General features: G+C 40.3%; 1 protein-coding gene across 2 annotated transcripts in view; it reads left to right on the forward strand.

Annotated features, from left to right (window-relative positions):
- The first annotated feature begins 513 nt into the window (after positions 1-513).
- Positions 514-12495, forward strand: part of CPLX2 (complexin 2) — a 176461-nt gene continuing 164479 nt past the window's right edge. For both annotated transcript variants that reach the window (XM_075856467.1, XM_075856466.1), the window contains exon 1: positions 514-777. The gene's annotated coding sequence lies outside the window, so the exon portion shown is untranslated. The remainder of the gene's footprint in view (positions 778-12495) is intronic.

Here is a 12495-nt window from a genome sequence, read left to right on the forward strand (position 1 = left end):
ACTGGCATATACATATATGTTTACTGACCAGTACATACAAATCTGCCCTGGTCATTGGATAGACAAACAGGTGCATTACTCGTTACAGTATGTGTATCAGAACTGTGTCTTCTAGCAAGCCTGGCATCTGTGTGTCCATCACATGACCATGACAGAATTTATCCACTGGTAGTAAACTACTATATGAAGCTTTTCATGGAATGGCTGCAAGCAGAGATCTTGAAAAATGTGACAATTTGATAGAGAAAGAATTTAGGAAAACTGTAAAGCTTTTTATTATCCAAAGAATAACGTTTATTTGCTGAAACTGAACAACCCTTTAACTGCAAACACACATGATATCATCAGGCACAGTGATATTAGTATAGGAAACTTTGTCTAAATGCAAATATATATCATTAGTTATTTTCAACAGTGAAGTCAACATGTTCCTCTTTAGCTTTTACTCTCCATAGAAAGGAAAAGTTCTTGTGCCTAGAAAGGCTGCATGGGAGAATTATAGAAAAAAAAATAGACAGATAGTATAGAGCTGGCTGGTGAAGCAAGGATACAAATTCAAGCAATGTATAGGATGTGCCAGTTTCGCTGCCAGGCGTGAGCGAGCTATTTTTAGTACGCTTGTTCTTGCAGATCAGGAGTGGGTGAGCTGTGAAGTGGTAGATAGACACAGAAATATAGTGACAGAAAGGAGAAATACTGGAAGATACAAAGCAACAAAGCTGCCTCCATTACAGGAACACTGCCTTCTCCCTGTCATCATCCTTCATCCTCGGAGAGGTAGGTCCATATATTTTATTCATAATGTGTCTGATCTCTCTGCCTGCTGCTGGCAGTATAGGCCTAGCTGCATCGATTCAATAAGATACTGGTTAATTGTGAATATTTCTGTTTATTCTGGCTATAATATTGTATGTGCGGAATGATGGAGCAGAATATGCATGGTCTGTGTATGACTGGAGGTGTCTGTTTCAGCACCATGACTGAGGGGACAGCTCCTCCTGGGTGCTTAGCTCAGCACAAGGCAGACACAATAACACTAGACCTGCTATTAGACTGCAGGGCTGCACTGAACTTGGCTTCTCCCCTTGCTGTTTATATAATCGCTACAGGTGAAACAACTGCTTCCCAATGTAAATGTGAGTCAATAAGGAATTCCTGGCTCATTTTCCATAGACGCAAACAGCTACCTCTAAAATGTGCTGCAAAAATACAGCAGGTTTTCTTTTATATTGCCATTATTTTATACATTATTTTTTAGTATTTTAACATACCGTGCTTCACTATAAATTTCAATATACTAATATCATTTAAATACAGGTTTCTGTAGTTAAACATATACACAAAAGCATACACAGATGCTCATATATATATATATATATATATATATATATATATATATATATATAATCAAACAAGCTTTAGGAAGTGTCTTATTAAATTACACTTTATTGTTGGAGGTTTAATAAGAAGTTGAAGAATTTGATAGAGGAGTTTAGCGGTTTTGCTATCTCGGCCTAACACTCCACATGCATGGAAGACTTACAGATCTAAAAATCACGAGTTAACTATTTTATGACCGAGAAGCTGTAAAAATATAAGTTCAGCCACGTGGAAATTACTTCAAGATGAACTAACATCTATTGACTTTATTGAAGAATTAGGAAGGCGTTTACTGTAGATTCTATAATTGATGTCAGCCCAATAACAGTGAACTGTAAAAGAATGTACTTTACAATGTATCGTAGATAGATAGATAGATAGATAGATAGATAGATAGATAGATAGATAGATAGATAGATAGATAGATAGATGTGTTAACCAGGTAATTTTAAGAAATTTTAATGAAATATATGAACTGCATTTGTAGCTCTCATCTAGAAACATATTTTTTTTGCATCTATGCTATTAACTATGGCCCCATATAGATATACATAAACTCTGGGCTCTATAGAAATGCTATAGGGTAAACCGTATTACTACTGATTAACCCCTTAGTGAACACCTATACGCCTATTCACGGCCGTCACTAAAGGGCCTTAGGCTAGGCCGTCACAGTTTCACGGCGCCTAGTCTAAGTCCTGCACGGGTGTCCGTGCAGGCTGGAGCCGGGGCTCGGCTGTCTGATGACAGCTGGGCTCCTGCTCCAATGGTAGCGTTCGAAGATTACTTCGATCGTGGCCATTTAACCCCTCAAATGCTGCTGTCAATAGTGACCCTCTGTCTCTCATCGGTGGCCCGCAAATGCAGTTACGGGCCTCTCATGGGGTGTCATGGCAGACGGGGGCCTAACAAAGCCCCCCAGGCCTGCCCTGGCTATATAACTATTAGGCCGTGTCAGAGGCATGTCCTAATAGATTGCCTGTCATTTTTACAATGACAGGCAATAATGCTTTGGTATATTAAGCTTTCCAAAGCATTATATCTGCGATCTAAAGATGGCATAGTGAAGTCCCCTAGCAGGACTGAAAAAAATAAGTAATAAATGTTAAATACAAATTATTAATAAAGATTACATTTTAAAAAACAAAAATTTTTTCCATTAAAAAGTGATTTTATTTAGTAAAAGTGTAAAAAAGAAATAAAAGTACACATATATAGTATCACCGCGATGATAATGACCAAAACAATAAAGTTGACTTGTAATTTAAACCACAAGGTGAACACCGTAAAAAAACAAGACACAAAACACTATGGCGGAATTGCTATTTTTTACCATTGCCCCCGAAAAACGTAATAATAAAAATGTATCAATAAGTTCCATGTACCCCAAAAAAGTACCAATGAAAACTATGTCTCGTTACGCCAAGACAAGCCCACATATAACTAAATTGACAGAAAAATAAAAAAGTTATGGCTATTGGAAAGCGGCAATGCTAAACAAATCATTTCAGTTCAAAAGTGTTTTTATTGTGCAAAAGTATTAAAACATAAAAAAAAACTATACATATGTGGTATCGCCGTAATCGTACTGACCCATAGAATAAAGGTAACATGTTAATTACACTGCACGGTAAACACCTCAAAAAAAAAAAAAAAAAGTCTTGATTTTTTTTTTATGTATCCCAAAATGGTGACATTAAAAAAATACAACTAATGCCGCAAACAAAAGTCCTCGTACAGCTATGTCGAGAGAAAAATAAAAAAATGTATAAGTCTTTAAATGCGACGATGGAAAAAACAATAAAAATTGCTTGGTCATTAGGCCTAATATATGCTGGTCACTAAGGGGTTAAAGGTGAAATCATATTAAGGTCATTAGTGGATTTAAGTCATTTAATTCAAGTCACAGAAATCTCTGACTGTCTGATGTGGTTGGGACACTTTAAAGAATATAACTACTAATTTTAAAATCAATTGGGGTTCAAGCTAAGGATCCCCAAAGATATTAATTATCTTCTGACACTTGAGAAGATAATTTAAAGTTGAATTTTTCCTTTCAAATATACTCATTTTCCACTTTAAAAAAAAAATTACAAATTCAAATTTGCCTCATTGTTCTGAACATTTAAAAAACATGTTGTCTATTGTAGGCTTTCTGTAAATTTCCATCTAAGATGTTTGTTTTTTTATTGTGTACTCTTTTCTGTTAATCGAAAGTGTGCATGTATTAAGAAATGCCAAAAGCTAATTGGCAGTGTCATGGCGTGTCTCACTGGCTGACTATTGGTCCCTGTATATCACTACATTGAAAGTAAATGTCACCAGGTATTCAGCTGGAGAGTGGTATTTGGACAATTCATTGTGTCCTGTATTATTAATATTGACACAGTTAGACTAGATAACTGAGCAATGCATTGTTCTATTAGTGAACTGATAAAGCATTGTGTCTTGATAAACTAGGCTGTTTGTAAAGAAGGGGGTCTACAGAAAGTCAGTGTAGCGAGATGACCAGTGTAAGCAACCAGGTCACAAGGTCTTGTTTGGTGGGCTTACAGATCAACTTTGTACAGATCTGTAATTTCATTTTACCTATTATAAGAACATACTGGACTTCCATGTGCCCCAAATGTCAAACCGTAGCTCATAGAGGTTTTATATTATTTCTGTAGTTAGTTTTTTTAAGTGAATAAAGTTTGAGTACTACAATATCGGCTAATGTCAATTCAAAATGGACTGAAGTCAGCAATGGTGTACCATAAGGATCTGTATTAGGCCCAATTCTATTTAATCCCTTTATTAATGACCTTGTGGATGGAATTGATAGTAAACTGTCAGTTTTTGCTGATAATGCAAGACCTACAATAGATAAACTGGCAGCGTGGGCAAAAACATGGCAGATGAATTTTAATGTTGATAAATGTAGAGTAATGCAAGTAATGCACCTAGGCTTCAGTAATAGCATTAATGCAGAGGCGTAGCTAGGTTCTCCTGCACCCGGGGCAAAGATTCAGATTGGCGCCCCCCCCACCCAACTTATTTCCCGACATCTCCTTCCCCCTCGCCATGTTTTCTTTACCTACCAATCAATGAGATGTAATTTTTTGTTCACAATTTTTTTAATGTAACTCGAGTATAAAAGCATTTCTACATTTTACAAGTGATATAGTTCTATAATGTAATTAACATAAAAATAAATTAAAAGAAAATAAATTAAAGAGGCCACACACAGCCGCCTATAGATAGCGCCACACAGCCCCTCTCTTGTAGATAGTGCCACACACAGCCCCCTGTAGATAGTGCCACACAGCCCCCCTTGTAGATAGTGCCACACACAGCCCCCAGTAGATAGTGCCACACACAGCCCCCTGTAGATAGTGGCACACACAGCCCCCTGTAGATAGTGCCACACACAGCCCCTCTCTTGTAGGTAGTGCCACACACAGCCCCCAGTAGATAGTGCCACATTCCCCCCCTTGTAAATAGTGCCACACACAGCCCGCTGCCCCTTTGTAAATAGTGCCACACTCCCACCCCTTGTACTTAGCGGCACACTGTGAACAGACCGGTGAGCAGTAGCCTACCGCTACCACTCTCCGCTCTGCCTGGTGTGACTTACCGGAGGAGCCGAGGAGGTCATTCGGCGCAGGCAGCGACGGAGTTCCTTCTGACTAGGGTTGGTGACAGCCAGGGCCGGCCTTAGGTTGGATGGTGCCCTGTGTGGGACTCTCTATTGCCGCCCCCTACACAAACCAAAAATGAACCACATACATGGACACGCTGGAACATATATACTGTACATACATAAAGACAGATATTTAGACATACAGGCAAATATACATACACACATTCTGGAATACATACATACATACAGGTATATATATATATATATATATATATATATATATAGACGTACAGACACATATACGCACACACACCGGCATATAAATACACAGACAGGAACATATACAAATACATAAAAGGCACAAATATACAAGCACAAAGACACATTCACAAACAGACCCATATATGTACACAGGCACATATGTACACAGCACAGATAATGTAGTATATGTTACCTGCAGTCCTATGTAACACCACAGATAACACAGTGATAACTCTCTGAGTACAGATAATGTAGTAGATGTTATCTGCAGTCCTATGTAACACCACAGATAACACAGTGATAACTCTGATTACAGATAATGTAGTAGCTGTTGCCTGCAGTCCTATGTAACACCACAGATGACACATTGTAGCAGAGCTGAGATTGTAATTTAGCACAATGTGTTATGTGTGGTGTTACATAGGACTGCAGGCATCTACTACATTATCTGTACTGTGTAGCAGAGCTGAGATTGTAATTTAGCACACAGTACAGGTAATGTAGTAGATGTTCCCTGCAGTCCTATGTAACACCACAGATAACACAGAGATAACTCTCTGAGTACAGATAATGTAGTAGATGTAAGAGACAAACACATGCAGACACACACACACACACACACACACACACTCACACACACTGTAACATATACACATACAAACACAGATACACACATTACACACACAGACACTCACCATGTTTCCTTGCTGACAGGTCAGGACGGGCTGTGTGTGGGTGGAGCTTCCTCCTCTGCTTCTCGGCAGAGCACAGAGTAGAGGCAGATGCAGGGAGGCTGCAGCACGGGAGTGGACCTTATCTCCTGACCTGAGTCATCTGACCTCATGTCACTGACGTGAGGTCAGGTGACTGGACTGGTCCACTTCCTGGCCGTCACAGACCCCAGTCAGAACGCCGTAATGTCCTGGCTCTTCCTAAAGCTGCTGCAGGTGTCCCACATACGGGGCACCTGTCAGCAGCGATCAGCTGCTCTTCGGCACCCCCCCTTCCCTATCCTCCGGGTTGTGCCCGGGGCACATGCCCCGCCTGCCCCCCCTAGCTACGCCCCTGATTAATGCATATAAATTAAATTTAATAAAACTGGGGATGATAGAGAAAGGGAAGGACCTGGGTACTCTGGTTACAATTCAGCTAAGCAGCAGTACTCAATGTCAAGCAGCAGCTGCAAAAGCAAATGAGAAATTATAGTGTATAAAAAGAAAGAATAAAAAACTGCCATTCAAATGTAATATTACCCCTCTATACATCCCTTGTAATGCCACATCCTGAATATGGCATTCAGTTTTGGGCTTCACAATGTAATAAAGATATAACAGAGCTCGAGAGGGTTCAAAAGTGGACGACTAGATTATTAAATAGGATGGGAGGTGTCTCTTACAATAAAAGGCTAATAAAAATTGGCTTGTTTAGCTTAGATAAAAGACACCCTAGAGGTGATCTAATTAACATGTTTGTGTGGTAAATATAAAGAGCTGGTGCATAATCTGTTCTTTCCAAGGACATTAAAGTACAAAGGACCAGGGGACATTCATGGCATGTGGAAGAAAGGCATCTCAGACATTAATACAGGAGAGGGTTCTTTACAGCTAGTCAAAATATGGAATGCTCTATCTTAAATAGTACTAATGGAAGATACTATATCAGCATTTAAAAAGGGCTATATGCACATTTAATGATAAATGGCAAGGAGGGTTATAACTAAACTGGCAATGAATGATATATAATTGATTAAGAAAGGTTGAACTTGATGGATCTGTGTAGTTTTTCAATCTATGCACTGTATCCATGTAACTAATAAAAACAGTGTAATGTATCTTGGAGTGTTTGCATTGCAAATTAGTCAAATTACTTTTAATAGTTATTGCTAATAAATTGTAACTACCTGATAAAACAATTAAAATAATTTTATTAAGTATGATACTAAAAATAGGCGAAAAATTTGCCAATAACCCTAGTAACAGGCAAAAGCAATAGGTGTCAGAGTGGTTGGAGCATGAGGAGAGAAAAGAGCATAGGCTCAATTAGCATATGGTATATCCTCCCTGCTACAAGTCACTAAATATATCTAGCTGATACAAATTGCCACTAGAATTCAAAGTGTGTAGCGCTATGTCTCCCTACGCGTTTCTGCACCCAGTATCGTGTAACGGGCACTTCCTCAGGGGTACACAGACTATGTTTTAATTATATATACCACCGGCTAGTACGGTTGTTTATTAAAAGGCATCAACCGGTGCATATATATCACAATTATTGATAACTTGTAAATTGCCTGACAGCACTTAAAAGTGCTGTATCGTGTCTCCCGGCGTGCAAATGACATTGATATTTGGCAGCTCGCTCGCCGGGAGACCGCCGAGTATAAATAGGCTTAGTCCCGCCCACATGTCGACATCATAAGAGCAGGCGTCCAGTCACCATTCAAGACGTCACACATAACGTCTGTGACTAACGCCGCTCCCTTGTCACTGAACCGCCAATCACGTTAATTGGACGTCATAGTGTCCCACGTTTCCAAGGGAATAGAGGCGGTTTCATTTAACTCCTTCATAGCAAAATATCAATTGGAACAGGAGCATTTTAGAGAAGAGAGACTTATTCAGAAGAAAGATTCATTATGAAAAAATTCTAATATAGATATAGCCCAAAATAATAGATTACTATACCACACATTCGATTAGGTCATGTGGAGGATTACACGAACCAGCACCGATATACATATACAGATTTAAAGCAAGTTAGTTTTACATTGCTCATTAAGTATAGATATCGACCATCATACACCTCCGTTTTTCGTATATTGCATCCTAAAAAGGTGCGAGATTCAAAGCGGAGGGCACTCTTATAAAACAATTACAGGCAACATGTAAAGGAGATGTGTTCATTAAGTGGTCTCCATTCTGAAAATGTGTTTATTCCAATTGCCAACCCTTCCAGATGGTCGGATGAGTTCCATTCTTTTAAATCGAATAACTGTATGGTCCCCATGATGTGCCTCACACACATGATGGGATACAGGAGTATATTCCTTCTGTTGGATATCACATACGTGAGCCCTAATACTTCTTCTGAATTGCCTTTTCGTTTTTTCCTATGTATTGAAGGTTACACACACATGTAACAAGATATACCACCCCTTTAGTCTTGCAATTTATAAAATATCTATTTTCATAGGTCTTGCCAGTAGAGTTGCTTTTGAATGTTTTACTAGTAAGTATAGAATCACAAGCTTTGCATGTCCTACATCTGTGGGTACCTTTCGTGGTCATAGTTAGCCAAGTGGTCATTTTCAGAGGATGGAGATGACTATGTACCAGTCTGTCACTGATATTACGACCTCGTCTGAAGGTAATGGAGGGATATTCTCCCACTAAGCCTCCAACATCAAGGTCAGCCCTAAGAATGCCCCAGTATGTTTCAAGAATCTGACGCACTTCCACGTTGGCAGAGTCATAAATCCCTATAACTTTGAGTTGGTCTTTTTTATTGTGATTTTGTTTAGAATTAAGGTTGGTATGCATTTCTTAGAATGTCCTGTGGGTAGCCCCTTCTTTGAAATCTGCCTCTCATATCCCGAGCTGATGTCTTGAAATCAGAAATTGTCAAGCAATTGCGTTGGGCCCTCAGATACTGACTCTTTAGTATCCCCTTTTTTAGAGCCGTTGGATGGTAACTCTCCCATAGCAGCAGGTTATTGGTTGCTGTATCTTCCTGCACATATTGGTACAGATATACAGTATCCCTGCTCAGTTTTCTAGATTTTAATATCCAGAAAATTAATAGAGTTTTCATGAATCTCCCATGTGAAGAAAAGGCCCAGATTGTTAACATTCAGGATAGATACAAATTAGTGAAACTGTTCCTTTGTGCTTAACCACAGGATAAGGATGTCGTCTTTAAATCTCAGCCAGAAAATGGCAGACGACGTCCAAATCTCCATTTCCACACAGAAAAAGAGGTTGGCATAGGATGGGGCTACCCATCGCCACTCCTCTTAGCTGGTGGAAAATTATACTATCAAAAAGGAAAACAAATTGTGCTGTAGCACGAACTAAAGTAGCTTTACCACGAATAGATTATGGGACTTACGGTGCCTGCCTCTTCCCAGTAGTAAGCTCTCCACAGCTCTACACCCGAGATCCTGGGGAATAGCGCTGTAGAGAGCCTCAACATCCAAACTGGCAAGAAAGACCTGGGGCTCGCATCTAGCATCCTCCAGTTTTCTTAAGGCATCCATCGTGTCCCTGATATATGCTATCCCTGATATATGCTAATAAAGACTTTAGAGCAGGGATTCTCAAACTTATTCTACGGGGTCTCCCCTTTTATCAAACTCTACGTCAAAATGGCTTAGCTATAAGGGTCGTTGTGACTTGTCCCTGAATCCAGGTGGGCCCGCGGCCCCCCGCACCACATCTATAAACAGTTACTATAGTAACTGGGGCCTATGCAATAAACGACACAGGCCCCTTTTACTAAAGTAACTGACAGTACTTACCCTCCTCGTTCCGGAGCACAGCGGAGGTCCTGACGTATTCCCACGTCATGACGCTGTGTGCAGCGCATGATGTAGCGACACGCTGTGTGCCACGCGCATCATCGCAACTCCGAATGGTGTCAGGATCTCCGCTGCATCCAAACCGAGGAGGCGCATAATACTGTGTGCTGGGGCCCTGTATCTAAGCCTAATTGTGGTAGGCTTAAAAAAAGGGTCTAACAGACAGTATCACATGTGGGCCCTGTAGCTAAGCCTACCATGTGGTACTGTCTGCTGGGGCCCTGTATCTAAGTCTACTATCTGGTAGACTTAGATACAGTGCCCAGCAGACAGGCCCACACATGTTGTGATCCTGTGTGCTGGGCCCTGTTTCTAAGCCTACCCCATTACCACATGATAGGCGTAAATATATGGCCCATGTGTGATCCTGTCTGATGGGCCCTGTATCTAAGACTACCACATAGTAGACTTAGATACAGGGCCCCAGCAGACAGTGATCTTATATTGTGTAAGATTACTGTCTGCTGGGGCCCTGTATCTAAGCCTAACATGTGGTAGGCTTAGATACATGGCCCGTGTGTGATCCTGTCTGATGGGCCCTGTATCTAATCCTGCCACATAGGCTTAGATGCAGGGCCCCAGCAAACAGTAATCTTATACTGTATAAGATTACTGTCTGCTGGGGCCCTTTATCGAAGCCTAACAGATACAGGGTCAAACAGAGAGTATCACACATGGGCCCTGTATCTTAGCCTACCACATGTGTTACTAATGTTTTTTTTTGTGTTTGTGCTTTTTTTACCATTTCGGATGTTGGACTACGTTGGATTCAGGGACTACTTCAATGACAGTTTATTTTATTTTCAATAAAATGGTTAACGAGGGTTGTTTTATTTCAATAAAATATTTTTTCTATGTCTTTGTATTTTTTTTAACTTTATTACTACCGCCTTAGTAATGGCCACTGGCTGAGTGACAGCATCAATTACTAAGGCGGGACTTAGTGTTAGCCGGTGCAGAGGCTAACACTGACCCCCATTATTACCCCGGTACCCACCGCCACCAGGGCTATCGGGAAGAGCTGGGTGCGATCCTGTACCCGGCCATCTATAGTGAGGCTAATGCTAGCCTGCTGCTGCTATGTTGTATCTTGCTGGTTATGAAAAATGGGGGGACTCCACATTATTTTTAAAAAAATAAACAAATAAATAGAAAAAACTATGTGGGGCATCATTTTTCATAATCAGCCAAAAACAAAACAGCAGCATAGTTACATAGTTACATAGTTAGTACAGCTGAAAAAAGACACATGTCCATCAAGTTCAACCAAGGGAAGGGAAAAGGGAAGGAAAAATTTCTACACATAGGAGCTAATATTTTTTTGTTCTAGGAAATTATCTAACCCTTTTTTAAAGCCATCTACTGTCCCTGCTGTGACCAGCTCCTGCGGTAGGCTATTCCATAGATTCACAGTTCTCACTGTAAAGAAGGCTTGTCGCCCCTGAAGCTTGAACCTTTTTTTCTCCAGACGGAGGGAGTGCCCCCTTGTTTTTTGAGGGGGTTTTACAAGGAACAGGATTTCACCATATTTTTTGTATGTGCCATTAATATATTTATATAAGTTAATCATGTCCCCCCTTAGTCGTCTTTTTTCAAGGCTAAATAGGTTTAATTCTTTCAATCTTTCCTCATAACTTAAATTCTCCATGCCCCTAATTAGCTTCGTTGCTCTTCTTTGTATTTTTTCCAACTCCAGGGCATCCTTTCTATGAACTGGAGCCCAGAACTGAACTGCATATTCTATATGAGGCCTCACTAACGCTTTGTAAAGTGGTAATATTACATCCCTGTCCCGCGAGTCCATGCCCCTTTTAATACACGACAATATCCTGCTGGCCTTTGAAGCAGCTGATTGACACTGCATGCTGTTATTGAGTTTATGATTTACAAGTACACCCAGATCCTTCTCAACAAGTGAATCCGCCAGTGTAGCTCCCCCTAGGACATATGATGCATGCAGGTTGTTGGTACCCAGATGCATAACTTTACATTTATCTACATTAAACTTCATCTGCCAAGTGGACGCCCAAACACTTAGTTTGTTTAAATCTGCCTGCAATTCATGAACATCTTCCATAGACTGAATTATATTACATAGCTTGGTGTCATCTGCAAAAATAGAAATAGTGCTATTAATCCCATCCTCTATATCATTAATAAATAAGTTGAATAATAGTGGTCCCAGCACTGAACCCTGGGGTACACCACTTATAACCGGTGACCATTCAGAGAAGGAATCATTGACCACAACCCTCTGGATACGGTCCTTGAGCCAATTCTCAATCCAATTACAAACTATATTTTCTAAACCTATAGTCCTTAATTTACCCATTAGGCGTCTATGGGGGACAGTGTCAAATGCCTTTGCAAAGTCCAAAAACACTAAATCCACAGCGGCCCCTCTGTCTAGACTTCTGCTCACCTCTTCATAAAAACAGATTAGGTTAGTTTGACAACTTCTGTCCTTAGTAAAACCGTGCTGGCTGTCACTTATAATGCTATTTATTGTCACATAATCCTGTATATAGTCCCTCAATAGCCCCTCAAACATTTTCCCCACGATGGATGTTAAGCTTACTGGTCTATAATTACCCGGGGAAGACCTAGAGCCCTTTTTGAAAATAGGCACCACATTTGCGCTGCGCCAGTCCCTTGG

This window comes from Rhinoderma darwinii, chromosome 3, assembly GCF_050947455.1.
Source record: "Rhinoderma darwinii isolate aRhiDar2 chromosome 3, aRhiDar2.hap1, whole genome shotgun sequence".
Taxonomy (NCBI): Eukaryota; Metazoa; Chordata; class Amphibia; order Anura; family Rhinodermatidae; genus Rhinoderma; species Rhinoderma darwinii.